Source organism: Lissotriton helveticus, chromosome 4_1 (assembly GCF_964261635.1).
Source record: "Lissotriton helveticus chromosome 4_1, aLisHel1.1, whole genome shotgun sequence".
NCBI lineage: Eukaryota > Metazoa > Chordata > Amphibia > Caudata > Salamandridae > Lissotriton > Lissotriton helveticus.
This window is the reverse complement of record NC_136063.1, coordinates 1,683,426,749-1,683,453,774: the sequence shown is the minus strand read 5'-3', so window position 1 is coordinate 1,683,453,774 and position 27,026 is coordinate 1,683,426,749.

Sequence of the window (27,026 nt, the reverse complement as noted above, 5' to 3'; positions counted from 1 at the left end):
ACGAGTTATAGTTACCTCAACTAACTATAACAGCCGAATTTCTATAGTTTTGTACGAGTGAAATGCCCAACTAACTATAAGAGCCCTGAAACCTATGTTTTTTTTCATTGCATTTCAAAGGTTTTTTAAATGCTCATTTCTAACTATAATGTCCCTGAAACCTATGGTTTGTTTTTTCAGTGAATTTCAAATGTTTTTTAAATGCTCATTTCTAACAATGCCTACATAGGTAGGATATATGTAGAAAGAGGAAGAAAGGCGCAGAAAGAAGCAAGAGAAATGCAGAAAGAGGCAACAAAAGTCCAGAAAGACGAAGAAAGGTGCAGAAAGAAGTAAGAGATATGCAGAAAGAACCAACAGAGGTGCAGAAAGAGGCCTTGTTTCAAAGTCATCCTGTGCCCCCAGCTTTTTGCTGATGGTACTTAGAACTTAGAATACAGGGAACACACCTACATACACTAGGGCACACTATGGGTCGGGGTAACCCTGTGATTGGCATGACGTGCCCTGTAAGGCCCTAGTACATAACAGGGTAGGGAGGTTAAAACTACCTCTAAGTCAGAGGTACAGAAAGAAGCAAGAAAAGTGCAGAAAGAAGCAACAGAGGTGCTGAAAGAGGCGCTGAGCATGCAGAAAGAGACAGAGAAGTGCAGAAAGAAGCAGAGGTAGAGAATGAAGCAAGAGAGGTGCAGAAACAGGCCGGATAAGGTGCAGGGAAAGGTGCAGAAAGAGGGTACAAGGGTGCAAAAAGAGGTGAGTGGTGCAGAGAGAGAGAGAGAGAGGGGAGAGGGGTACAGAGAGAGGTTAGAGGGGTGCAGAAAGAAGCAAGTGATGTGCAGAAAGGCAACAGATATGCTGAAAGATGCAAGAGAAGTGCAGAAAAAAGCAAGAGAAGTGCAGAAAGAGGCAAGAGAATTGCTGAAAGAAGCAAGCAACAGAGGTATAGAAAGAAGCATGAGAAGTGCAGAAAGAGACAAGTAAGGTGCAGAAGAAGCAAGAGCAGTGTAGAAAGAACCAACAGAGGTGCAAAAGAGGGGTGCAGAAATAGGTGCACAAAGAGGCAAGATGAGTACAGAAAGAGGCAGGAAGGTTGCGGAAAGAAGCAAGAGATGTGCAGAAAGAAGCAACAGGTGCCAAAAGAGGTGCAAAGGGTGCAGAAAGAGCAAGAGAAGTACAGAAAGAAGTACGTGCGGTCCCTGCGTCACTCTATGGAGCAGAACTGTGGGGCCTGGGCAAAGTGGACTCACTGAGCAAGGCCGAAAACAAATTCATCAAAGATCTCCTTGCCATCCCATCAAGTAGCCCGACCATCCCAGTGCTCATGGATACTGGCTGCAAAGCTATAAGGGATCAGGCCCGTCTTCGACCCCTCTTGCTCTGGGCTCGTCTGTGGAGGGTGCCTGAGCTAAAATCTTATGCCAATGGTCTAGCTGAGGTGATGCACTCCAACGGTTGGCATAGCATTAAATGGCTGAAGGACATTAAACATCTTTTAGGGGACTTAGGCCTGGATTCCTGCTGGCATAGCCACTCCGCTCCCCCGAAGGAGACCTTAAAAAAACTTTTTTGGGAGTGGGTTTGTGTGAAGCGCATCAGCAGCCAGCGGCACTGCAAAACCACCGCAGCTTTTCTGTTGTTAAAAGATGCTGTCACCTATGAGCCGTACATGGACATAATAACAATTGCCATGGATCGGTCCTTGTACATCAAATTCCGGTTAGGAACCCTACCCTTGGCCGACTTTTGCTCCAGGTGGAATAAATCCCAGCCCCCATCATGCTTCTGCGCTCTTTGTCCCGATAAACCAGAGACGGTGCCACACTTTCTTTTTGAATGCCCGGACTATGGTCGCCCCAGATCACGTTGGCTTGGTCCTATCTGCAGAGAACTGGGTACCCGTCAGTACTCTGTTGCCCTCCGGATTCTTTTAACCAACACAGCCCCTCCCATTGTTTGTGCTGTTGCTAAGTTTTTAAAATGGGCTTGGTTGATTAGACTTAGAAGACTGTCCATATCAATTTAATCCTTTTTTAAATTAATTTATGCTGAGCTAATGTGTTTTATTCCTATATCAAATGTACAGTCATACTTTTTTTCGACATGCTGTTTTTATCTTTTGTACTGCTTTTATGATATATGCATATCGAAATAAAGCAATCAATCAGAAAGAAGTAACAGAGGTACAAAAAGAGGAAACAGAGATGCAGAAAGAGGCAAGTGAGGTGCAAAAAGAGGCAACAGAGGTGCAGCAAGACGCAAGAGAGGTGCAGAAAGAACCAATAGAAGTGCAGAAAGAAGCAAGAGAGGTGCAGAAAGAGGGAAGACGAGTGCAGAAGAGACAAAAGGGGTACAGAAAGAGACAACAGGGGTGCAGAAAGAAGCAAGAGAGGTGCAGAAAGAGGTATTAGAAGTACAGAAAGAGGCAAGTGAGGTGCAGAAGGAGGCAAGAAAACTGAAGAAAGAGGCAAGAGAGTTGCAGAAAGAGGCAAAAGGGGTACAAAAACAGAGAACAGGTGTGCAGAAAGAGGCAAGAGGGATGTAGAAAGAGGGAAGAGGGGTACAGAAAGAAGAGAGTGAGGTTCAGAAAGAGTCAAGAGAGGTGACAAAAGAGGCAATAGAAGTGCAGAAAGAGGCAAGTGGGGTACAGAAGGAGGCAAGAGAGCTACAGAAAAAGGCAAGAGAGTTGCAGAAATAGGCAAAATGGGTGCAGAAAGAACCAACAGAGGTGCAAAAAGGGGCAAGAGGGGTCCAGAAACAGGTAGAATGGGTGCACAAAGAGGCAAGAAAGGTACAGAAAGAGGCCAACAGGGGTACAAAAAGAAGAAAGAGAAGTGCAGAAAGAGGCGAGAGAATTGCTGAAAGAAGAAACAGAGGTGTAGAAAGAAGCAAGAAAAGTGCAGAAAGAGGCAAGTGAGGTGCAGAAAGAGGCAAGAGAGGTGCATAACATGGCAAGAGAACAGCAGAAAGAGGCAAGAGGGATGCAAAAAAGTGAAGAAGGGTACAGAAAGAGGTAAGAGAGGTGCGAGAAAAAGTGCAGAAAGAAGCTACAGAGGTGCAGAAAAAGGAAGACGACTGCAGAAAGAGACAAAAGGTGTGCAAAAAGAGACAACAGGGGTGCAGAAAAAAGCAAGTGAGGTGCATAAGGAGGCAAGAGAACTGAAGAAGGAGGCAGTGAGAGAGTTGCAGAAACAGGCAAAAGAGGCGCAGAAAGAGGGAACAGGTGTGCAGCTGGAGGCAAAGCAGGTGCAGAAAGAATGAAGAGGGATACAGAAATAGGCAAGTGAGATGCAGAAGGAGGCAAGAGAACTGCAGAAAGAGGCAAGAGAGTTTCAGAAACAGGCAACAGGGGTGCAGAAAGAACTAACAGAGGTGCAAAAAGGAGCAAGAAGGGTGCAGAAAGAGGTAGGAAGGGTGCACAAAGAGGCAAGAAAGGTACAAAAAAGGCAGGAGGGGTACAGAAAGAAGGAAGAGAAGTGCAGAAAGAGGCAAGAGAACTGCTGAAAGAAGAAACAGATGTATAGAAAGAAGCAAGAGAAGTACAGAAAGAGGCAAGTAAGGTACAGAAAAAAGCAAGAGCAGTGTAGAAAGAACCAAAAGAGGGGTACAGAAAAAGGTAGGAGAGGTGCACAAAGAGCCAAGACAAGTATAGAAAGAGGCAAGAGGGTTGCAGAAAGAAGGAAGAGAAGTGCAGAAACAAGCAACAGAGTTGCAGAAAGAAGCAACAGAGGTGCAGAAAGAGGCAAGAGAAGAGCAGAAAGTGGCAAGTGAAGTGCAGAAAGAGGCAAGAGAGGCAGGAGAAGTGCAGAAAGAGGCACTTGAGATGCAGAAATAGACAAGAGAGGTACAGAAAGAGACTCAAGAAGTGCAGAAAGAGGCAAGAAAAGAGCAGAAAGAGGCAAGTGAGGTGCAGAAAGAGGCAAGAGAGGTACAGAAAGAGGCAAGGGAAGTGCAGAAACAGGCAAGAGAAGTGCACAGAGGCAAGAGAGGTGCATAAAGAGGCAAGAGAGGTACAGAAAGAAGCTAGAGAGGTACAGAAAGAGGCAAGAGGTCTGGAGAAAAAAACAACAGAGGTGCTGAAAGAGGCAAATGAGGTGCAGAAAGGGGCAAGAGAAGTGCAGAAAGAGGCAAGTGAAGTACAGGAAAAAGGCAGTGAGGTACAGAAAGAAAAAGAAAGGTGCCGAAAGATGCAAGAGAAATGCAGAAAGAAGCAGGAGAGGCTTAGAAAGAAGAGAGGTGTGTGCACCATTAGTACCAATTTAACACCCACATTTAGCAATAAGTAACACGTGACGTTTCCAGCTTTGTAAAGGGTCTTCCACCACGCTGTAACACGTGAAGCTGCATTTTTAGGAACGTTTGAGCTAGAAACAAGGCTTTTTTTATTCAAATCTGTAGATTAGGCAGCAGATGATGGAATATTTGGCAAATGCATACATTTTTTAATTATGTACAAATTGGTGCAGCCAAACAGTCACATAATTTCAGTGGCTGTACTAATACCTCCGACTAGGTCCAGAAGTGCTCCTCAGTGGTTTTTTCTTTTTTTGTGTCTCATTGAGTTTATAGTTTAGCTTCTATGGAAACGAGAAAGACAAAACCTGAGGTTACCACTCCACAACACAGACTGCAATACCACATAATTACTCTCCAAAACACATAACCCCACTCCACATAATTCCTATACTCTAAATACCACATAATTTGTATTCACATAATTTCACTGCACAACATACCACACAATTCTACTACACACAACACACATCCATTCTACACCTAAAAACATTAGTAAAAAACATTTACATTTATAACGCCCATAGCTCTAACTCTCGCAAATGCGAAACCTATTTCATTGCAAATGCTTCTTTAACTAGTAGTCGCGTTTGCAGAGTGGTGGAGAAAGGGTGCTGGGCCTCCGACCAGTGCTCAGGAATTCCGCTGCGGAGGACTTCCAGGAGGTACCAGGAGGGCTTCTTGGCCCTCAAAGTCCCTCAGGAGTAAAGTGGACTTCATCCCCACATCCCGTAGTCTGCCAGGAGGAGCTTTTGCAGAGTGGTGGAGAAAGGGGGCATGGTCTCTGAAGATGTCTTAGCAATCCCACTGTGTGGGACTTACTGGAAGTAACAAGAGGGGTAATTAGCCCCCAAGGACATCCTTGGGGCCCATCTACCCCATCTATTATTTCCAGTAAGTTCCACACAGCAGGATTGGTAAGTTCTCATAACAGGCCATGCTCCCTTTGCCCACCACTCTGCAAACGCTCTCCGTGGGGCGCTCTTGGATGGGGATTGAAGCCCCCTTTGCTGCTGGGGGTCTTAAGAGGTCAACTAGCCTACCTCTTACCTCCTGTAAGCCCCACACAGTGGGATTGCTGAGAGGTGAACACAGGCCACGCCCCCTTTCTCCACCACTCTGCAAACGCACCTCCTGGTACGGTCTTGGTTGGGGGATGAAGTCCCCTTTCCTCATGAGGGTCCCTGGGGGCCAACTAACCTTCCTGTTAACTCCAGTAAGCCCCAAACAGCTGGTTTGCTGAGAGTGCTCAAAGACAACACACCCTTTTTACACCACTCTGCAAACGCGGCTCCTGGCGCGCTGCTGCTCGGGGAATAAAGTCCACTTGTGTCCTGAGGTCCTCAAGACACAAGAGAACCTCATTGCCCCACTAGCAGTGCGCCAAGAAGCGTGTTTGCAGAATGGTGCAAAAAGGGGCGGGCCTCGGGCCACCTCTCAGCATCCCACTGTGTGGGGTTTACTGGAAGTACCTGGTGGGCTAGTTGGCCCCCATGGACCCTCAGGAATGAAGGGGACTTAATCCCCCAACTTAGAACCCACCAGGGGACGCGTTTGCAGAGTGGTGCAGGGAGGGGGCGCAGCCTCCCGCGAGATGCCAGCTTTTTAAAAAAAAGATATGTTTAGAAGGGGGCCTGGGCATTTTTAAAAAAATAATAAAAAAACAGGAAAGGGACCGTGTGGCCTCCCTTCCCTGGGCCACTATTGGTCCGGTGGACCCCTTACCCTGGGGCATGGCCAGCATTTTATTTTTTTAATTTTGGAGGGAGGCCGCATGGCCCCCCTCCTGAGGCCAATAATGGCCCCGGGGACCCCATCCCCCGGGGCATTGCCTCTTTTTTTTATTTTTTTTATTGAGATTTCAAATGGCACAAGATCATACAAAAAGGAAAAATCACATATTAGCCAACATTATTACCACTAACCATATAAAAGGACAAAAGGCACAGTAAAAACATACAAATTCATCCATGGTCATAATGTAATAAATACACAATAAATGCATTCTTAAAAAGAGAAGGCTCGGATATGATCTGGTTTATTGCTGCATCCTTGCACTCCTCCAATTTTTCACTGGTGCCCAGATCTTTAGCCCCATCTCCCGTTTCCTCCTACCCTTAAGCTCGTATAGGGCAGCCTCCAGATTGTGTATGCCCAGAAGTCTGGACAGCCACATCTGGAAGGACGGGGCGTCCGTATCCTTCCATGCAGCTGAAATAAGAATGCGAAGGACTGCAACGGATATAAAAACCAGGGCTTCTATCTCATCCTTTAAGGCTAGCTTACTTTCGCTTCCCAAGATCATTAGGGTTGGGGATAGGCACATCTAAATGCCTAGCAGCCCCTCCCAAAATAACTCAATCTCCCTTTTAATAGCGCCCAACTTATCACAATTATAAAACATATGTAGGAGATCGGCCGGCCCTTTCGAACATCTAGGACAGCTATTATTTTCCCTTTTGCCCCATTCAAACAATTTAGCAGGTGTATAGTAAAGATTGAAAAGTGTTTTAAAATGTTGGGATTTTAAATTGGAGGAACGCAATAACCTTTTATCCAGATATAAAGCTTTATCTAAAACAACATCTGGATCTTCTAATTTGGTGGCCCAAGAGACTTCATTTTTTTCCAAGTCGTCTTGAATCTCAGCACTTAAGGTTTTATAGATAACTTTAATCCTACAGCCTCCTCTTCTCAAATAATCCAATATGCTGCACCTTTTCCCTGAATCGATACGTGGTCTTTTAGATTTAATTGTCTGGACAACTTGGGCATATTTAAAATCTTGATTAGTAACTATATTGTAACTCTTTTGTATATTCCCCAGACCTCTGACTTCTTTCCCTTCCATGATGTCCCCGACTATTAAAGATTCCCTGCCGCTCCCAATATTTCCACATGCCATCCATACACAAATGTGGGAATAGTCCTGAGTTCCACAGAGGGGTGTGATAGTTAATATTAGGAATTCCTAATAACTTTTGAATTAATTTCCATAGCCCCCAGACACTATCCATTGTCTTGTACCGCATTTTCTTATAGTACTGCCTCTCTGTCCTTCTCAGTAATACCCCTGTCGCCTCTCGACCTAGTATTAATTTATATATTGAGGGGAGGCTTTCATTCCCATATATAGCATTTGATTTATTTTCGTCAGGGTCAAATAAGATTGCCATTTGGGTTAGCAAGCAGGCCCAGTGATAGTACCTTATATTAGGAACCCACAGGCCTCCCCTCTCCTGTGGGAGGGAGATACATTTTAACGAGCGCCTGACTTTAACATACTGCCATATAAAACTCATAAATGTTGCTTCTATAGATTTAATAATGTTTTCCTCTATTAGGAAAGGAATGGCCTGAAACATATATAGAATTTTTGGGAACATTGTCATCTTCAGGACATTGGACCGCCCTACTACTGACAAATGTAATGAGTCCATTCTTTTAAGCTCAACCTCCATCGAATTCAGCACTGGAGTAAAATTATCCCTTTTAATAAACTCGGGTGAGGCGTTAATCATTATTCCTAGATATACTGCCGAACTGATAAATCTAGAATCAGACTCAACCAAATTATTCTGAGAACAGATTACTTGAGTTTTTCCCTCATTTAGCCCGATATCCTGAATACCTCCCATATATCTCAGTGATTCCAACCAATGCCTGTAAAGCTGAGTGTGGTTCCACAGAGATGACTGCCAAGTCATCGGCGTATGCCAGAATTTTAGTCTCAAAGCCATTTGTAATGACTGGTTTTATCTCTGTGGCAGCAAGAATCCTCTGTTTCAGTGGGTCAATGTAGAGTGCGAACAAGATGGGTGAGCAGGGACATCCCTGCCGTGTCCCCCTTGTTATATAGATTTTCTCTGAGCTTTCACCCATCAGTTGGATTTTGGCAACTGGGTCCGAATACATTGCTTTTATAGCAGTCTGGAATCATACTCCGAACCCTCTTGCTTCCAGCACCCCCCACATATATTCCCACCTGACGCGATCGAACACTTTCTCCTCGTCGAGGAGGACCATTGCCATCCCCCCTCCCCGGCAGCATGGACATCAAACCAAACAGAGATATTGCTCGTCTGATATGGTCGGTAGTTCACTGGCCTGGAATAAAACCATGCTGCCAGGGAGAGACCAGACCCCCAATGATCCTCCCCAGGCGTTTTGCCAGGATTTTTGCGTAGATCTTATTATCCGCATTTATAAGGGAGATGGGTCTATAGGAGTCGGGATTTCCCTTTCTTATGAAAGTCACTATGTTTGTATCTTTCCATGTCTCCGGTATTTTACCCATATTCATTATCCTGTTAAATAAATCAAGAAGCATTGGGGCTATCTCGTCTGGCACACACTTATATACTTCTAAAGGGATACCATCAGGCCCTGATGCCTTCCCGGGCACCAGCTCATGTAGTGCTTCCAATATTTTCCCCATGGATAGGTCTTTTTCCAAGGTTTCCCTCTTCTCCTGATCCAATTTAATACCTTCTTCCCTAAAACTCTCTGTGGTATTTCTAGGACTGGGTCTTCCTGCTATAGGTTTTTATAATAGTTCTTAAAGACCTTCAGGATATTCTGGGGTTTATCATAATCCTGGCCCTGTTCTTGAATACTAGTTATTATGTTTCTAGCGGTGGCCAGTTTGATACGTAGTGCGAGAGCCCTTCCAGCTTGCTCTCCCGTCTCATATAACCGGCCTCTGTATACTTGATATTCTGAAGCGGCCTTTTTAGCCATTTGATTGTGGATTTCTGCTTTGATGGAGCTTATTTTTAACAGGTTTTCTTTCCCTTCTTTACCCTGCATAATGTCTTTCCCATGTTGCTCCTCATCTTCTATCGGTTGGCCTAGTAGCAGCTGCCTCTCCAAGGAGCTTTTTTTCCTAGATTGAACAACAAAGCTAATAACCTCACCCCGAAATTCTGCCTTGCAGGCATCCCACACGCTATTCCTTGATGCACTAAATCGATTTGCTTCAAAATATCTCTGTGTCCATTTCTTAATATGTTCCACAAAGATACAGTCTGCTATTAACTTCCTCTCGAAAGTCCAAGGCCTATACTTTCTATCTGGCGTTATGCAGTCATGGGTCAGAATTAGCGGGGTGTGGTCTGATAATATTTTTGGCAGTTTTCGTATCTTCACCTTACTTAACTCAGTTGTTGAGATCATAAAATAGTCCAATTTTGTATACTTCTGGAATGGACAAGAGAAATTGGTGAAGCCGGGATTACCAGGCTCCTTGTTTCCCCACACATCTATTAGCCCCTGTGATTGCATCAGAGAGGAAAGGACATGGAATACCTTGGGCTTCCAACCTAAATATACATTTCTATTCACGAAATCTGCTGAAATTTTCAAATCCCCACTTAGCACAATTGGAGTGGGCCAACCAACCAGCTCCTTTTCTAAAAATTCAAAGACCTCAGGGTATACCCCGCAAATAGTAATACCTATGCCCATTTCGATCAGAGCCCACCTCCCTAGTGTATCGGCCTTGGAGCGCTTTACACCCCCTAATCCTATCTGCCCCAGAATGGCTACCCCCCTTACTGTGGAAGGCTGCGATGTGCAGGATAAGATCTTGTATCCCCTAATATTCAACAGATGCTTTTTTCCCCATGGCAGATGCATTTCCTGTAAACACAGGACATCTATCTGCTCTGTTTTAACAAACACGGCCAGTCTACCCCTTTTTTTCCAATCGTTCAACCCCCCAATATTCAGGGAACATATACTAAATGTTGCCATTTTTCTGTATACATGTTGCCTTCTTTTTAGGCCACCAAAACTGAATATCGAAGTCAAGTTCCAACCGTAATAGACAATACATAACCAAGTATGGAATTATTTTGTGCCATAGAATCTCTTTTTTACATTCCCCCCCACCGTGACCCCCCTACCAGCCCCTTGAACCCCCCGCCAACTCACCACCCCTCTGCCCCCCGCCACCTCTCCCTCGCCCCTGCACCCTTCCTCTTGAGGCGCTCAGACCTTGGTCTGTGCATATGACGCATGCAGCATTTACAGTGAGGACTTCTTATAACCTCCTTCTAATATCCACAAAGACACCCCCTTACAACCTTACATCAGAAAACCTAAATTGGTGACCAGATACGAAAGAAACCATAGAAGAAAGAAAAAGGCATAAAGAGAGAAAACTAAACGCAGTCCTCTCCCCCTTCCTAGGATAAAGGGCAAAGAGGCATCTTTTTAACTACCCAAGGTGTCCAGGTATTCTTGCGCTTTCACTTCCGATGAAAAGTACTTTGTCCGCCCCTCGTTTATTATTTTGAGTTGCGCTAGATTTATGAGGTATACTTGGATTCTTTTGTCCTGAAAAGGTTTGATCAACTGCCTCAACCTCCAGAGCCTCTCGACCGTAGCATGGCAATAATCCGGGTGGACAAAAAATTTGATTCCATCGTTAGACCTTCTTGCATCTGGTCGCGCTTTTTCCGCTATAGCTTGCCGCAAGAGGAAATTTCCAACAAAAATTAAGATTGCCCTTGGTTTATCGCCTTCCCTTGTGTTGCGACGTATTTTGAAAGGGGTTCGATGTACCCTCTGAATTTCTCCTGCCCAGTTCCAGACCGTAAGCTCAGGGAAAGAAGACTCAAATAGCTTGATTATATAAGCTCTGACATCTCCCCCTTCTGTTCCCTCAGGGATTCCCAACACCCTAAGATTATTTCTCCTAAGTCTGTTCTCCATGTCCTCCAGTTTCCACTGGATATCGATAACCTAGGCACTTTGAGAATCCACCTTACTAGTAGCTGCTGCCGCCTTTGACTCTAATTCTCTCCTCGAGATTTGAAACCCTGTCCCCCATATTAACACAGGCTTTAGATAATTTCCTCACAACGCCCTGCATTTTCCGCATTGCTGCTTGTGATTTGCGGCTGTCCTAGCGTGCTTCCTCCCTCAGAGCAAGAATCGCCTGATGGATCACCTCCAAAAGTGGGGGTTGGGTTGTTGAAATTTCCGCATGAGGACTACCCTGGAGTGGCATTGAAGAAGAGTGATCCCAACTTAGATCTTGCTGAGGCCTCCCCCTTTTTGATGAGGTGTCATGTCTTATGGCTGTCCCCGGGGGTTCTTGTTCAGGGTCACTCTCCAACTCCAAATTGCTATCCCCTGATATTGAGGTCCGCTCCTCGTCCTCCGACCATTCTGCTCCTTCCGAGACAGAGAAAAAGCATTCACTGGGATCTTTATCCTTCTCCTCTTCCAAAATGTCTTTGCTACCCAGAGCGTCCAGACAACTTGTATTTCCGGTCTCCCCTCTTTCCAGCCTTTTGCCATTATCCAGTTGTATACTTTCCTGGATTTCCTGATCAACCATGAGAGTCGTAGCTGCATTTATCTCTGCTTCAGGGGTGTCAACTTTATTTTCCCATGCCTCTGCCGCTCTACGGTCTTTTTTTGTCTTCCTGCAGAGTAATAGTTCACCGCCCAGTCCCGTTACTCTGGTCTCCAGTGCCTCCAGCTCTATTATCCGGGAAGATACAGGGATGATATTCACCTGGATATGGGGCACATCTTGATCAGACCCCATTTCATTTTCAACTAACTGTGCCACTTCTGGGTCTGACCCCAGCCCCAGTCCCGAGGTCTCACAGCCGTCAGCCTCTCCTCCCACATCAGCTCCAGTCATGGTCTTCATCCCCTTCTCTTTACCGGTTCGAGATAGCAGTTCGGCGATTGAAGTTACTGCCTGACGGGTCTTTACGGTGGTTTGCTTCGTCTTCTTCTCGGGCTCCGGTGGGGGCGTCCGTACTTTGCGCGGCGTCCCCTTGCCTGCCTCCACGTCCTCGAGCTCTGCTCTCTTCCGAGCTGCCGCCGCAACTGCTTTCGCCCCGGTAACTGCTTTCGGAGGCATTGCGTCCCTGCTCCGCTCCTCCGGCTCACTCCACTTGACTCCGCGGCTCCGCCTCCCACGTCGGACCGAGCTAGCCACTCTGGAGAGAGCAGCTCCGGCCGCTTGTCTCAACCCAAGCGCGGAGCACGGCGTCATCACCCAGATCAGCATGCAGGTAACCAAAGCTGGCATTAATTTTATTGGAAATCGATCTTTGCTTACAGGAAGACAGACGCTCCCAAATTTGGTCACCACATCAATCGTGGGGTATCATCCAAGTTCCCTGCCCTCACTGCTAGTGCTGCACTCGACCGCCACTACGCGGTCGCCATCTTGCCTCCTTAGTGGAAGAACAGGGCATTGGCTCTTTTTAAGTACTGGAGGCAAGCTGTGTGCCCCCCCCTTCCCTTGCACACTTCTGGCCCCGGGGACACCATCCCCGGGGCCTGCCCAGCCTGGACATTTTGGGGGGAGGGGCCAATTATGGCCCAAGGGACCCTATACCATGGGGCCGGCCTTCCTTTTTATTTTTTTAAATAAATGAAATAAAGGGGAGTGGGGCAAGTGCCTCCCCTCCCGGGCCACTTCTGGCCCTGGGGACCTCAAGTTGGGGACTGTGGGTAGCCCCCATGGCCCCATGGTTCCTGCCGGCTCCCCATCTCCCGTGGGAGACGACATTGCTTTTGGGCAAGGGGAGCTGCTGACATGCAGCTCCCCTTGCCCAAAAGCAGTTCTGCTTTGCTTCTTGGAAGTGAGAGAAGGTTTCCTGCTCTCCCTTCCAAAGAGCAAAGCAGTGTTTGCATATTGCAATGTCCCAGGGGTAGGCACCCCAGGACATTGCAGGAACCGGCCCGGGGAGTGGCAGTCCCCAGAGCCATCGAGGGCTCCAGAAGGGGGGCCATGCGGCTCCCCTTCCATCATTATTGAATCCCCGGAGAACTGGTGGTCCCAGGGGCCCCAACAGCCCACGCACTTCATTTAAAGTTTGCCCCGAGAAGGTGATGGTCCCCGGGGCAGTGTGGGGAGGGGCATGAGCCCCCCAACACTTTGTTTAATAATATTTAAGCCCCAGGGAGATGGCGGTCCCTGGGGCTTGGGGGGACTGTGAGGCCTCCCCTCATAATCAAACAATGCCCCAGGGAGGTGGGGGTCCCCGGGCACCCACAATCAAATAAAGCCCCGGGGAGGTGGTGGTCCCCGGGGCTGCAGGGCGCCATGTGCCCCCATGCATAATTAAATAAAGCCCCGGGGAGGTGGCAGTCCCCGGAGCTTGGGGGGCCTGGGAGGTCCCCCCACCCCTAATTACACAAGCCCTGGGGAGGTGGCAGTCTCCAGGGCTGCGGGGACCCCCATGGGCCCTCGCTAATTATTTGGGCATTGCCCAGGACCTGGCCCAGCCGAGGGCCTAAGGAAAACAAAGCGCGGCAGTCCACGCTTTGTTTTTTTTAAATTTTCTCTGCCGTATTTGTGCACCGAGTATGAATTCGGACGATTTGTTTTGGGGAAAAAAATGCTGTTTTTTCCCTGGACTGGAAACAAGTGTCCTAGGACGGTTTCGGGGTTTCACCCCTCTTCAGCCAGGATAGCTTGATTCCAGTGGCATGAAGAGCACAGGACCCATGTCTGGTTATACCCTTCCCACTTGGGGTGCCAAATGCAAAAATAATAGTTGATGGACAGAATGCAGAACAATGTCATACATTCACCCCAGTACAGAGATCTGGGCCTAATGCTTGTTTCCGGTCCAGGGAAGACATAGCTTGGCAGTTCGGGCTGGACTGTTCCCGTGAGGCACAGGGTCAAGACTGATTTGCATATAGCTGTGTCTGAACTGGGGTGGCAAAGTGAGCTAAAGAATGATGATGGATTCAAGCAACCCAGATCTGTGACTGGGGTGAGTGTTTGAAAAGTTTCAGCACTGCGTCCATCATCTCCTTGTATTTGCTTTGTTTCTACCCTGCCCCCTTTTCTTGTTTTTTATCATTTTTTTAACTGTTTTCTTGTGACTTGGTCACCGAGTCACAGGATGGCTGCCAACACTTCTTGGTTTGGAGGGTTGGCAGCCAATCAGAATGAAGCTCGTGCTCTGGATAGTTCTGGAATCCTCCTCAGTGGTCAGATATCAATATTTTCTGAATTTCTCAGGAACTACTAAAGGATTTGCACCATTTAAAAAATCGGGCGCTTTCTGAACAAAGAGCTACCTTTTTGCCAAATTTGGTGTGATTCCGTTCAGCAGTTCAGGCTGTAGCCTGTTCCAAAATTCCTATGGAAATTAACATGGAGAAAACGCATTTTGAGACCCCCCTTTTTTCTCGGCCCCCACTTGACGAATCACCCTGAAACTTTCAGGACAGGAGCTGACCGGAGCACCGCACCAGTTTTTTTAATTTTGCGAAGATTCGTCAAACGGTGCCAAAGATATTGGCTTTCCCTATGTACAATAGGTTCTAGCTATAACCACCTACTTCCAACTGCCAGTAGGTAAGCAGGTAATATAAAGCTATGAAAACGAAGTTCCAGTAATATATATATATATATATATGTATATATATATACATCTATATATATAAAAATTCACTGAAAAAACCATAGGTTATAGACCATATATAGTTAGGAATTAGCATTTAAAAAACCTTATTTTACTCACACAAAACCATTGAAATTCCATATATAGTTAGTTGCACTAACTATATATCGCGCACCCGCAATCCACTGCTGATGATGTCACATATTACATCATTCATGACATGGTCAGTGACATCACTGATGACATCACTGATGACATCTCAAATGACATCACTGATGACATCATCCAGTGACTGTGTGTTTCTGAAAAGTTTAAATATGTTTTACATATTGAAGAATGAGTAGATGTAGAAGTGTCTGGATGAAGGATTTAGTAGGTGCGTGACTGACTGTATGAGTGAGTGATTAAATGTGTCTCACTGAGTGCATGGGTTAGTGACTAAACTGTCTTAATTTGTGCATCATTATGTCTGTTGTTCTGTAAACTGCTGCATGTGTTGGTCAGTAGCTATATGAGTAACTATATGGGTTATTGATTGATTGCCCAAGTATTTGTATGGGAGACTGAGTGTGTGTGTGGCTGGCTGGGAGGTGTGTGACTCTGTGCAGATCAATGTGTACTTGTATCAATGATTGTATAAGAGAGTAAATATGTGTTAGTATATGTTTCAAAATGTAAGGTGCTCTATGTTTAACTGTATAGATTAGAAAATGGAAGTGTGATTGATTATTTACAGGACTGACTAGGTGTGTGAGTAACTCCATGGATGAGTGACAGAGTGTGAGAGTCTGTATAGGTGTATGAGTGCATATGATAGTGTTGTAAAGATGAGTGATTGTATGTATGAATGATTGTATGGGTAAATGAGTGAATGTGTGTGTAAACATAGGAATCACTGAGTGCGTATGTAGTAACTAGTATTGGTGTGTCAATGGTTTCAAAAATTATATTCTGTATTTAACACTGGGTGTAACAGAGGTTATATTAAAGTGTGAGGAGATGCATTGTATTGTCACATGAATGATATCATCAGTGATGTGGTCATTGATGTCAAATGAGATGTCATCAGTGATGTCATCAGTGATGTCATTTGAGATGTCATCAGTGATGTCATTTGAGATGTTATCAGTGATGTCATTTGAGATGTCATCAGTGATGTCATCAGTGATGTCATTTGAGATGTCATCAGTGATGTCATCAGTGATGTCACTGACCATGTCATGAATGATGTAATATGTGACATCATCAGCAGTGGATTGCGGGTGCGCGATATATAGTTAGTGCAACTAACTATATATGGAATTTCAATGGTTTTGTGTGAGTAAAATAAGGTTTTTTAAATGCTAATTCCTAACTATATATGGTCTATAACCTATGGTTTTTTCAGTGAATTTTCAAGGTTTTGTAAATGCTAATTCCTAACTATATATGGTCTATAACCTATGGTTTTTTCAGTGAATTTCAATGTTTTTTTAATAGCAAATATCATAAGCTGTCGAATGTCAAGTACGTGGTAAGTGAAAACATTTTCGTGTTTATGCACACTGATCTGCTTTGAATGGTGCCCCCCCCCTCATTTCTATTAGGAGTACTCTCTCTTTGCACATAGTGAAGGGTAGTTAACGCAGGCCTTTGCCCCCGTTGTAATACGTCGTGCCTGCTTCTCTCTCCATTTGATTGATTGTTATCCAAGTATTTACTGTTTTAGAATTGGTTCTCTTTGGTTCATTCTCTATTTACAAACAAACACAGAGTCGCAATACTCTGTTTAGTCTTTGCAGATAACGAAAAATCGTGTAAAAAAAAAAGAAAAGGAATCGAGCAAAATCAGTAGGCCACTAATGGGATCTCTTTTTGACCTCGCTAAAATAGAAACATTAGGAACAACCCCTCATGACAAATACAAAACTAGTGAGATGAACTGAACTCCACACAATGATGGCTGCAAAACAGCTCGGCTCCGCCACCCACCCCGCCCAAAATAACGATAAAGAGCGGCTGCCATGATTGGTTGCGGAATGGCCACGACGGAGCTACGAAATGGTGCTGCTCTCATGCTAACCCCAGCTTCAGTCTGAAACATCCAGAAACACTGTAGACTACCAATTCGATCAGTTCCGGTAGCGCCCCAATGTAACCCGGTAGAGAAGAACTAGCCCTCCCCTCTTTGACTGATGGTTCTTGTTGCCTGTCCCTTCTGTTGTCATTTAACAGAACTATTTAGCCTGCTGAAAGGGGTTGTGTTCCGACCGCTGGTTGGTGGAGACATTTTGACTATATTCTGGACCTGAGTTGTCGCGTAATGCGTCATATGACGCGCCGCGTTAGCGCATCCGGAAGTCATCCGGGGCGCGCAGCGCGTAACGTAAGCATAACAAGTCATGTGACTTGTTAATAAAACTTTTCATTGGTTCATTTTACTTTTCTTATTCTAATGATGAAAGGCTTGGTCATATGACCTAAAAATTACGCTTTTTATTACTTCCGAACATTATTTTTTCTTAAATATATGTTATAATGTTCCAGGCTAATGTACTTTCCCGGAAAATTTACAACTGTCCTGCAAGTAAAATATATTCTTTTTTCGAGAAAAAGAGCGTTTCTTCGTCCCATGACGGAGCCGTTGAGCAAAAGAGGGTCGACCTGCTGTCTTAGTCGCCGATACGCCTGAATATGAGATTCTTATCGATCACTTTATGTTGCAGGAGTAGAAAACACAACAGCCCTTGACCATTTATCTTTACTGCGTTCCTTCGTATTATACCTTTTACCCTTCATGTAATTGGTCTGCTTTATTTCACTTGCCTTTTAATGATTCTAAAACAGTGACTATTATTAAAAACTTTACCAATGTATATACTACTACCATGTTTTCTTTTAAAAACCTTTATTGTGAAAATTTCATTATACAAATACGAGCCTATAACCACGTGGGCCGGCCACGGAGCAAACTGTAATCGTATATGATGAGTAGACATTTACACTGTAGAGGAACGTAACGGGCGGGCCATTAGGTTGCAAGAACTAAGGTGTCTAACAGTTACGGAATCGGTGGACGTAGATTTTATAATTAAAATACGACAGGGCCAGTTACAATAAAATTATCTAGATATACATTTGCGGGCAAGTACCATGGGTGACGTTAATTCGAACTTTCAATAGTACAGTAATCAATAACACATCAGAACTTAATATCAATAGGGATGTCGAAATATTCAATCAATTCTCGTCCCCGCCCGCCATGTGCTTCAAAACTGCATACGTATCTCGTGATTTCAAGGTTCTGCAACCAGTACACAACAAGGAGTTACGAGTCCCATTTATTCCGGCGCCATTTTGGGCGAGGACGGGCAGGTCCAGGATATAGTCAAAATGTCTCTACCAACCATCGACTATGATGATGTTCATATGCTGTATTTATTAGAGTAACACTCATCTGTCCACATGAAATTAATTTGCCACAATCTAAACATGTCATTTTAATCTTTCCAAAGTTCTTCTAAATATTTGGGACCGTTTCCCTTGCCTCTGATGCTGTCAGTGCCACTTCTTTGATGAATGTACTAGCAGGTCAGGGGTTCTCCTCCAAATCTCTCTTTTATGCAGCACTATAATTAATTGGTGCCACCTCTCCATATGACGATGCATGGTATAGTTACCATAACTATATTTTTTTTCGGTTCCTCTGGAGAGTTCATCGTGGCAGATGAAGAGTGTAACGTACCGGGCATTTACCTTTTTTTGCATGTACAGGAAAGGAAAAAAAATAGAGCGTCCGAGTTCTAAGGTGTCCCAGGGCCATTTTAGTGGACCAGGCCCAAATCCAAAGAACAGGCCGCCATTTTGAGAGTCCTGTTGCAGCCGCCTGTCGCTGTAGCATCAAGAGCAGCCGAAACTCAGCTGAATGGCAACTGAAATGGTAAAGGGGCGCCCCACTACAGCAGACGAGCCTCCACCTAGGAAGGCCCGTTCACGCCGCCTCCCCCCCCCCCTTCGGGCACCCCACGCCGTTATTCGGAGCAGTATTGTAGGATGGCCACACCAGTGCTGCAACTTGCTAGACATCACCTCGGTGGTAACCGAATCTCAGCGCCTTGTGGTGTCTTCTATTCAGAAAACATTGTTGTGCTGCCTTCGACCTATTCGCCGCAAGTGCGCACGCAACTCAGCTGCATAGCTTGCTAGACACCACCTCGGTGCTAACCGAATCTCAGCGCCTTGTGGTCTCTTCTATTCCAAAAATATTGTTGCGCTGCCTTTGGCCTCATTCGCACATCGGTCCGCTACTGACGCCATCTCACAGGCCAACGGGGCGCCCCACGCCGACTTTTACCATTGTAGGATGGCCACACCAGTACCACAACTTGCTAGACACCACCTCGGTGCCATCCGAATCTTGGCATCTCAGCGCCTTGTGGTGTCTTCTAGTCAGAAAATATTGTTGCGCTGCCTTTGGCCCCATTCGCACATCGGTCCGCTACTGACGCCATCTCACAGGCCAACGGGGCGCCCCACGCCGACTTTCAACATTGTAGGATGGCCACACCAGTGCGGCAACTTACTAGACACCACCTCGGTGCCATCCGGATCTTGGCGCGTTGTGCTGCCTTCGGCCTATTCGCACATCGGTCCGCTACTGACGCAAACTCACAGGCCAACGGGGCGCCCCACGCCGACTTTCAGCATTGTAGGATGGCCATACCAGTGCTGCAACTTGCTGGACACCACCTCGGTGCCATCCGGATCTTGGCGCGTTGTGTTGCCTTCGGCCTATTCGCACATCGGTCCGCTACTGACGCCGCCTCACGTGCCAACGTATTTTCTCCGCATTTTATACCCTATGCCGCATAACAGGTCATGTGACTTGTTTATAAAACTTTTCATTGGTTCATTTTACTTTTGGTTTCCTAATGATGGAAGGCTTGATCATATGACCTAAAAACAACTTTTTTTTTTCCCAAACGATGAAAGCCCCACCTTGTTTCTGGATGTTTCAGACTGAAGCTGGCGTCAGCATGAGAGCACCACCATCTCGTGGCTCCGTCGTGGTCATTCCGCGAGCAATCATGGCAGCCGCTCCCCACCAGAAGCCTACAGGAGTCGGGGGCCCCCAAAACTTTTGATGAATCCTCAAGGCGGAGGGGACGCTTTCGAGAATGGGGTCCAAGACCTAGCAGACAAGCGTCCGATTTCCAAGGTGTCCCAGGGCCATTTCAGTGGACCAGGCCCAAAAAGGAAACAGCCTGCCGCCATTTTGAGAGTCCTGTGACAGCCGCCTATCGCTGCACCGCAAGAGTGGGCGCAACTCAGCTGAATTGCGGCTTTTGACACAGTGGACCAAAAGCGGACGGAATGGCAACTGAAACGGTAAAGGGGCGCCCCACTACAACAGACGAGACTCCACCTGGAGAGGCCCGTTCACGCCGCCTCCCCCGGGGCGCCCCACGCCGTTATTCGGAGCAGCATTGGAGGATACCAAAACCAGTGCGGCAACTTACTGGACATCACCTTGGTGCCATCGTTCTGCTGCCTTGGAACTATTCGCACAACAGTTTGCTACTGATGACCCACCCCCCGCGACGCCCCACGCCAGAAATCTGGACGTTGTGCTGCGTTGGGACTATTCGCACAGCCGACCGCTACTTCGTTGTTTTTCCCTAAAAATGTTTATATGTTATTACTGTTTTTGTTTTCTTGTATATATTTATAAGTTATTAAAGTTTTATAATCTTACTACTTTGTTGGAGTGCTATATATTTTTAATGTGACACATAATTGTAAAAACTTTGATGTACAAAGAGTCATCCCTGGAATCTTCCGCTTCAGGCTCGGTCCCCTCCCCAATCACAAAACAGGATGGTTTTCAGATTATAGGAACGCGTCTGCTGTGACGGATCTCATCGAGTGTGGGCCTTGATCTACTATAACTCCTTTGAAGAGGGGTGATTCTTTACAGCTGGGGCCATAAACTACATCTGCAGGGCTAGCTGATACCCTAGGACCGGCCTGGACAATCGGACACAGAAGAAAAGGAGTGTCAGAGGGTGCGGTAGTGAATAGGGCGAAAGGGAGGTGTCGGGCGGGCACAGGGTGTGATTCTCAGGGAAGAGCAGCGCAGATGGGGGGTGGTTTATTACCCATGCATAAGACAGAGAGCGGGGGTGACCACTGCCTGGGGGAGATGCTTGCGAGGGTGGGGAGCCATGCTAAGGATCGACAGCGTGCACAGAGTGGGTCTGGTCAAGGCATCTAAAATGACTGCCGTGCACGACAAAAGTGTGGCATTTGAAAAAAGGCAAGATGGCGCAGACAATGTTTTTCAACACTTCCTGATTTCCTTCGAATCGAACGTTAACAGACGTTGGGGCATATTACCAAAGTTAAGCAATATTTATCCCTAACGATGCTTAGCAACGATTTTTTTACCGCTAAGCATCGTCAGAAATTATCGCAGATAAACCTTGCTATTATCAAGGTTTATCGCAAATACGATAAAAAACGACCGCAATGCATTAATATCGCTGAAAACTCAGCGATATTCATGCATTACCGAGCTAATGCTCTTAGCCATGTTATCCACCTCCCATTGGATAACATGGCTAAGAACTGCTCAGGGCAGGTGCTAGCTTTTGGAGATATTCGCGCTTATCGCGAATATTTCCAAAAGTTGATAATAGGAGATAGCGATGTTAGCGACTGTTTCCAGTCGCTAACATCTTGGCATGCCCACTTTGCATGTCATTAGTGATAAATATCACTCACATGCAAAGTGGGGCCCAAGATGGTCGCTATCTCCTACTAGCCGTCGCTAACTGGTGTTAGCAACAGCTAGGTAATACAGATATAATTTTATCTCCGCGAAGCGGAGCGCTGTTACAGATATATATCTTGTTTTTGAACGTTAATTTCTCAAAATCCACTGAAGCACATATATTGAGACCTAGCAAAGGCACATCGAGCTACCAGTCCCTACAATTTTGCCAAGTTTCGTGCAAATCCATTCAGCCGTTCGATTATTATTATTATTTTTTTTTTTGCCCCGCGGGGCCCTTTTAAAACCTCCACATCAAACCTAAGAGGTCAAGGAGGATCTACTATGCCCCCTTATGGTCATTTGCCCCTTCGCTTTGGCCTCCTCTTGTCTCTCGATCCTACCGAGAGACAAGATGGCGGCCGCTACGGACTGTTTGCAATGTTTACAGACGCCGGAGAACCAATCAGCTTCGCAAACCTCCGTTACGCGAAGCGGAGCGCTGTTACAGATATATATCTTTTTTTGAACGTTAATTTCTCAAAATCCACTGGAGCACATATATTGAAACCTAGCAAAGGCACATCGGGCTACCAGTCCCTAATATTTTACCAAGTTTCGTGCAAATCCATTCAGCCGTTCGATTATTATTATTATTTATTTTTTTTGCCCCGCGGGGCCCTTTTAAAACCTCCACATCAAACCTAGGGGGTCAGCGAGGATCTACTATGCCCCCTTATGGTCATTTGCCCTTCGCTTTGGCCTCCTCTTGTCTCTCGATCCTACCGAGAGACAAGATGGCGGCCGCTACGGACTGTTTGGAATGTTCACAGACGCCGGAGAACCAATCAGCTTCGCTTCACAAAGCTCCGTACCGCGAAAAGTCCGCGAACCGGAGCGCTGCCCGGTCCGCTGTTACAGATATATATCTTTTTTTGAACGTTAATTTCTCAAAATCCACTGGAGCACATATATTGAGACCTAGCAAAGGCACATCGGGCTACCAGTCCCTACAATTTTGCCAAGTTTCGTGCAAATCCATTCAGCCGTTCGGGCTAAAAGTGAGGCCAACCGCCCTATGGAAAACTCAATGTTAAAAACACGTTTTGGGACCCCCCTTTTTTCTCGGCCCCCCCTTGATGAACCCCCCCCAAATTTTAAAGGGCTGCTCAGAAACAAAATGTGCCATTTTCCTGAAAATTTCAGCCAATTCCGTCCACAAACGCCAAAGTTATTAGACATAGAATTTTCAAAAATCCCATAGAGAAAAAATCCTAACTATATATACCTACTGGCGACCGCCAGTAGGTAATATATCCATCACAAGTTGCCTGACAACGGAGAGGCCCATCACCAAGTTGATTTGGCATAATCTTTATTGGAGGCTGTAATGCGAGTGAACCAACAGGCCCAAAGTCCATACTTAGCCCAGACGCGTTTCGTGCTCCTGCACTTTCTCGATGGGCGGAACACCACGGCATCAGCTTAGCGGTAAAATGCACTGTCAAATCATTAGCACCTGCCTCAGTGGGCATGACTGTTCGCACCGCCTGCTGGTGCTTGTAGTTCAATGCCTCTCGCTCCAGTGAGCAGCCTTTAGTCTGTGATGTAATTAACACAAATAAATCCCTAGTGGGTAATCAGGCACAATGTTCATTCTCCATCACACCTTAGTGCGTCCAATAATGCTCCTTGTCCCGCATATTCGTTCCACCGTTTGGCGGCTCAGCGGGTCTGTCTCGCAGCGGGGCCTCTCGCATGGCTTCAGACCAGCCGTAAATATCCATCACAAGTTGCCTGACAACGGAGAGGCCGATCACCAAGTTGATTTGGCATAATCTTTATTGGAGGCTGTAATGCGAGTGAACCAACAGGCCCAAAGTCCATGCTTAGCCCAGACGCGTTTCGTGCTCGTGCACTTTCTCGATGGTCGGAACACCACGGCATCAGCTTAGCGGTAAAATACACTGTCAAATCATTAGCACCTGCCTCAGTGGGCATGACTGTTCGCACAGCCTGCTGGTTCGTGTAGTTCAATGCCTCTCCCTCCAGTGAGCAGCCTTTAGTCTGTGATGTAATTAACACAAATAAATCCTTAGTGGGTAATCAGGCACAATGTTCATTCTCTATCACACCTTAGTGCCTCCAATAATGCTCCTTGTCCCGCATCATTCGTCCACCGTTTGGCGGCTCAGTGGGTCTGTCTCGCAGCGGGGCCTCTCTCACGGCTTCAGACCAGCCGTATATATATATATATCAGAAAAGCCATTAACATACAAATAGGGCTAGGTGTTGACTAATGGTAACATTTAGTCTGTTTTCTATTTCAAAGGTTGTCCTGTTTTTTTGTTCTGAAAAGCTGGTCCCCCTAAGATGTCTGCGCTCTGGCTCTTTCTGTAGGCTTTTAAAGGCTTCCTGTGAGTCTTTGAAAAGCTGAAACATTCCAGCTCGCCTCGCCCTTGTGCCCTGTGGCTTCTTCCTCACTCTTGCTCCTATCCAATCTGTCTTGTTCCAGAGCAGAAACTTGGCCACACAGCTTGACCACTGCCCCACCTACCATGGGGCCTTCTCCCACAATGATGGCATGTCCATACCCCACCCCTCTCCAAAATACCCCCCCCCCCCATATAGATGGCTGGTCCCAATACCTGTGACAATGGTAGACGGACTTAAGTTCGTCCGCCATCGTAATCAGGCCCTATGATATGATGTCAACTGGTAATAAAACAGGGATTTAAATGAGTATATTTTGGATATAACTCGGGATGATGAATTTGATGAAGAGTTTGTAGAAAATTTGGCGGCAAACTCTAAAGAGATGCTGAAGAATCCTTTGGGAAAAGAGATGTTCTCTCCTTACAAAATAAGACTCCCAAGAAGAACATGTGAGCAGTTCTATAACGGAATGGTTGAGAAAACCATTGGATAAGGAGGTGTCTAGAGTACTACAAGCAGAATATTCATGACCAGTGATAGAGGAGAAAGTATGCATGACTCCTAATCTGGATCCGGAGATGATCAGCTTCATATTTAGAATGAGCAGAGATCCAAGCAAGGGCTTGGAGCGCTCTTTGAAGCAGTGTCTGGATAAGGTGTTTGACATCCTGGGACATTTAGCTAGCATTTTCGACATGGCAGAAGAGGCACATATTTTTGAGAATGAGGTAGATTTAGAACTACTAAAAGGATGGCGCAAGAGGGCAACTATACTTCTTGGTAATGCTAATGCTGGCATGATGGCTGAGCTGAGAAAAGCAATTCTTTTGAAAATTAGCCCTGAATTAGGTGATATGGCTGAGAAGGAACCTAGCAAGGATGCTAAAGGTTTATTATTTGGTGATGGGCTAGTGAAGAGCTTAGGGAAATATGTAGCAATGTTAAGGGCTTTGGACAAAGCCCAGGTCAGCTGTGGTCTGTGCAGTTAACAGCAGTGGGGCCCCCTGGGGGAGGGGCTTTCGAAGGATGATGCAGAGGGAAAATTAATTATTTATGTAATTTTCCCTATGCATCGTCCCTCGAAATCCCCCCACCCGGACAATCCGCGAGGATACAGTATAGAGTATCAACCTGCTACAAGTGTTTACCTGAGTAGAGGAAGAAACAGACGTTTAGGGAGAGGTAGAGGCATAGGGTGCAGTTTCCAAGGATCTCAAGGTGAGTACAGGGATTGTTTCTGGTTTTGTCTTAGAAAGGGTAGGTGGATGCCTAAGAGGTTGTATAAAAGAGTGGAAAGAGATCACGAAAGATCCATAGATTTTAAAGACAGTTCAAGGTTTCGAAATAGAGTTTGTGGAAATTCCACAAGTGAGAGAACAAAGTGAGTTATGTTTGACAAAAGAGAAGGAGTTGATTGTAGAATCAGAGATAGAAACCATGCTTTAGAAAGGAGTGTAAATACAGACAGAAGAGAATGCAAGAGAGTTTATAAGCACACTGTGTTTGGTACAAAAAAGGACAAAGGCTGGATACCAGCTATAAATCTAAAAGAACTGAACAAGTGCTTAATTTACAGACATTTCAAGATCGAAGAGATCCATTGTTTGAGGGATATGCTATTAAAGGACGACTGGTTGGTGAAATTAGATCTGAAGCACGCTTACTTCATGATTCCAATGGAGAGGAACAGTCAGAAATTTCTGCAGTCCGATGGAGGAGAAGGTTATTTCAGTTTCAGTGCCATCCATTTAGTGTATCTTCTCCCCCATGGTGCTTTACAAAGGGTAGTTATGGGTTTTCTACGAGAAAACCCATAATACCTAGAGTATTTTGACGACATTTTAATTATGTCTCAGGACATAGATCAGGTAAGGAAAGATTTGGAGACAGTAAAGGCTAGAGAAGTTTTTTTTTATATATTCAGAGAGATCCAATTTTATCCCAGCAACAAAGATGGAATTTTTTAGTTTTTGAAATAGATACGGTGGAGGTGAAACTTCAACTTCTGGAAAAGAAAATAAGAAAGATAAAGAGGGAGATTTCTCATGGTTTGAAGAAAGAGTTTCTTACTTTGATAGACTTATCAGGCATGGTAGGCTTGTTGTCTTCACCCATTCAAGCAATATTCCCAGGTCCTTTACATAATTGTGCATTGCAGAGAATAAAGAAAGAAGCCTTGGGAAAGGAATTGCGGCATGGGGACAGAGTATATCTCGATCAAGAGGGGCGAGAGGAATTGAACTAGTGGTTACAAAATTTGGATGCATGGAATGGGTGAGCTATTTTTGGTTGTGTGCCAGATTTTGTGTTAGAGACAGATGAAATTTTGAGTGGATGAGGTGCGTGTTTGGGACAGAGACGGACATGTGGTTTATGGTCAGAGGAAGAAAGTAGTCATATAAATTGTTTGTAATAATTTTGGCAATAGGTTATATCAATCGGCTAGGAGGAAGCAGATCCCGTCGATTGTCCGATTTAGCAAAGGAAGTTTGGTATTTCTGCGTGGAACAAAAAGCAGAGTATTTACTAGGGGAATTGAATTCAGTGTCGGATTGGAATTCAAGGAACATCAAGGGTTACAGTGATTGGAAGCTGGATCCTTGGTATTTCAGGAAGGTAGTCAGAGAGTGGGATCCTTTGGGGACGGATCTTTTTGCGAGCAGATTGACTTTCCAAATACAGAGGTATTTTAATTGGATGGCAGACCCGAGTGCTTCGGCAGTGGATGCATTCCAGCAAACATGGAAGGGGATAAGAGCATGTAATTTCCCACCTTTCGCAATTATTCAGAGAGTACTGTTGAAAGTGAGGATGGAGAGGTGTCAGATAGTTTTGGTGACAGCATTTTGGATGGCTAAGGTTTGGTTCCCTTCAGTTATGGAGTTGGCTTGTGCAGTTACTATTTTGATTCCGGTGAGGAGAGGCTTGTTAATTAATGGGGAAGGAGAAGAACATCTTTTGATACAGGACAAGGCATAGAACCTTCTCGTTTGGAAGGTGTCAGAAAATCTGAGTGTTTCAGAGGACTTTCGAGCAGGGCTGTTGAATTGCTCGAGGAATCTTTGGCTCATAGGACAAGGAGGAAATACAAAGGAGTTTGGAAACTATGGAGTAGTTGGTGCTTGAGACGTAGTTTGGATCCCATGGAGGCTCTT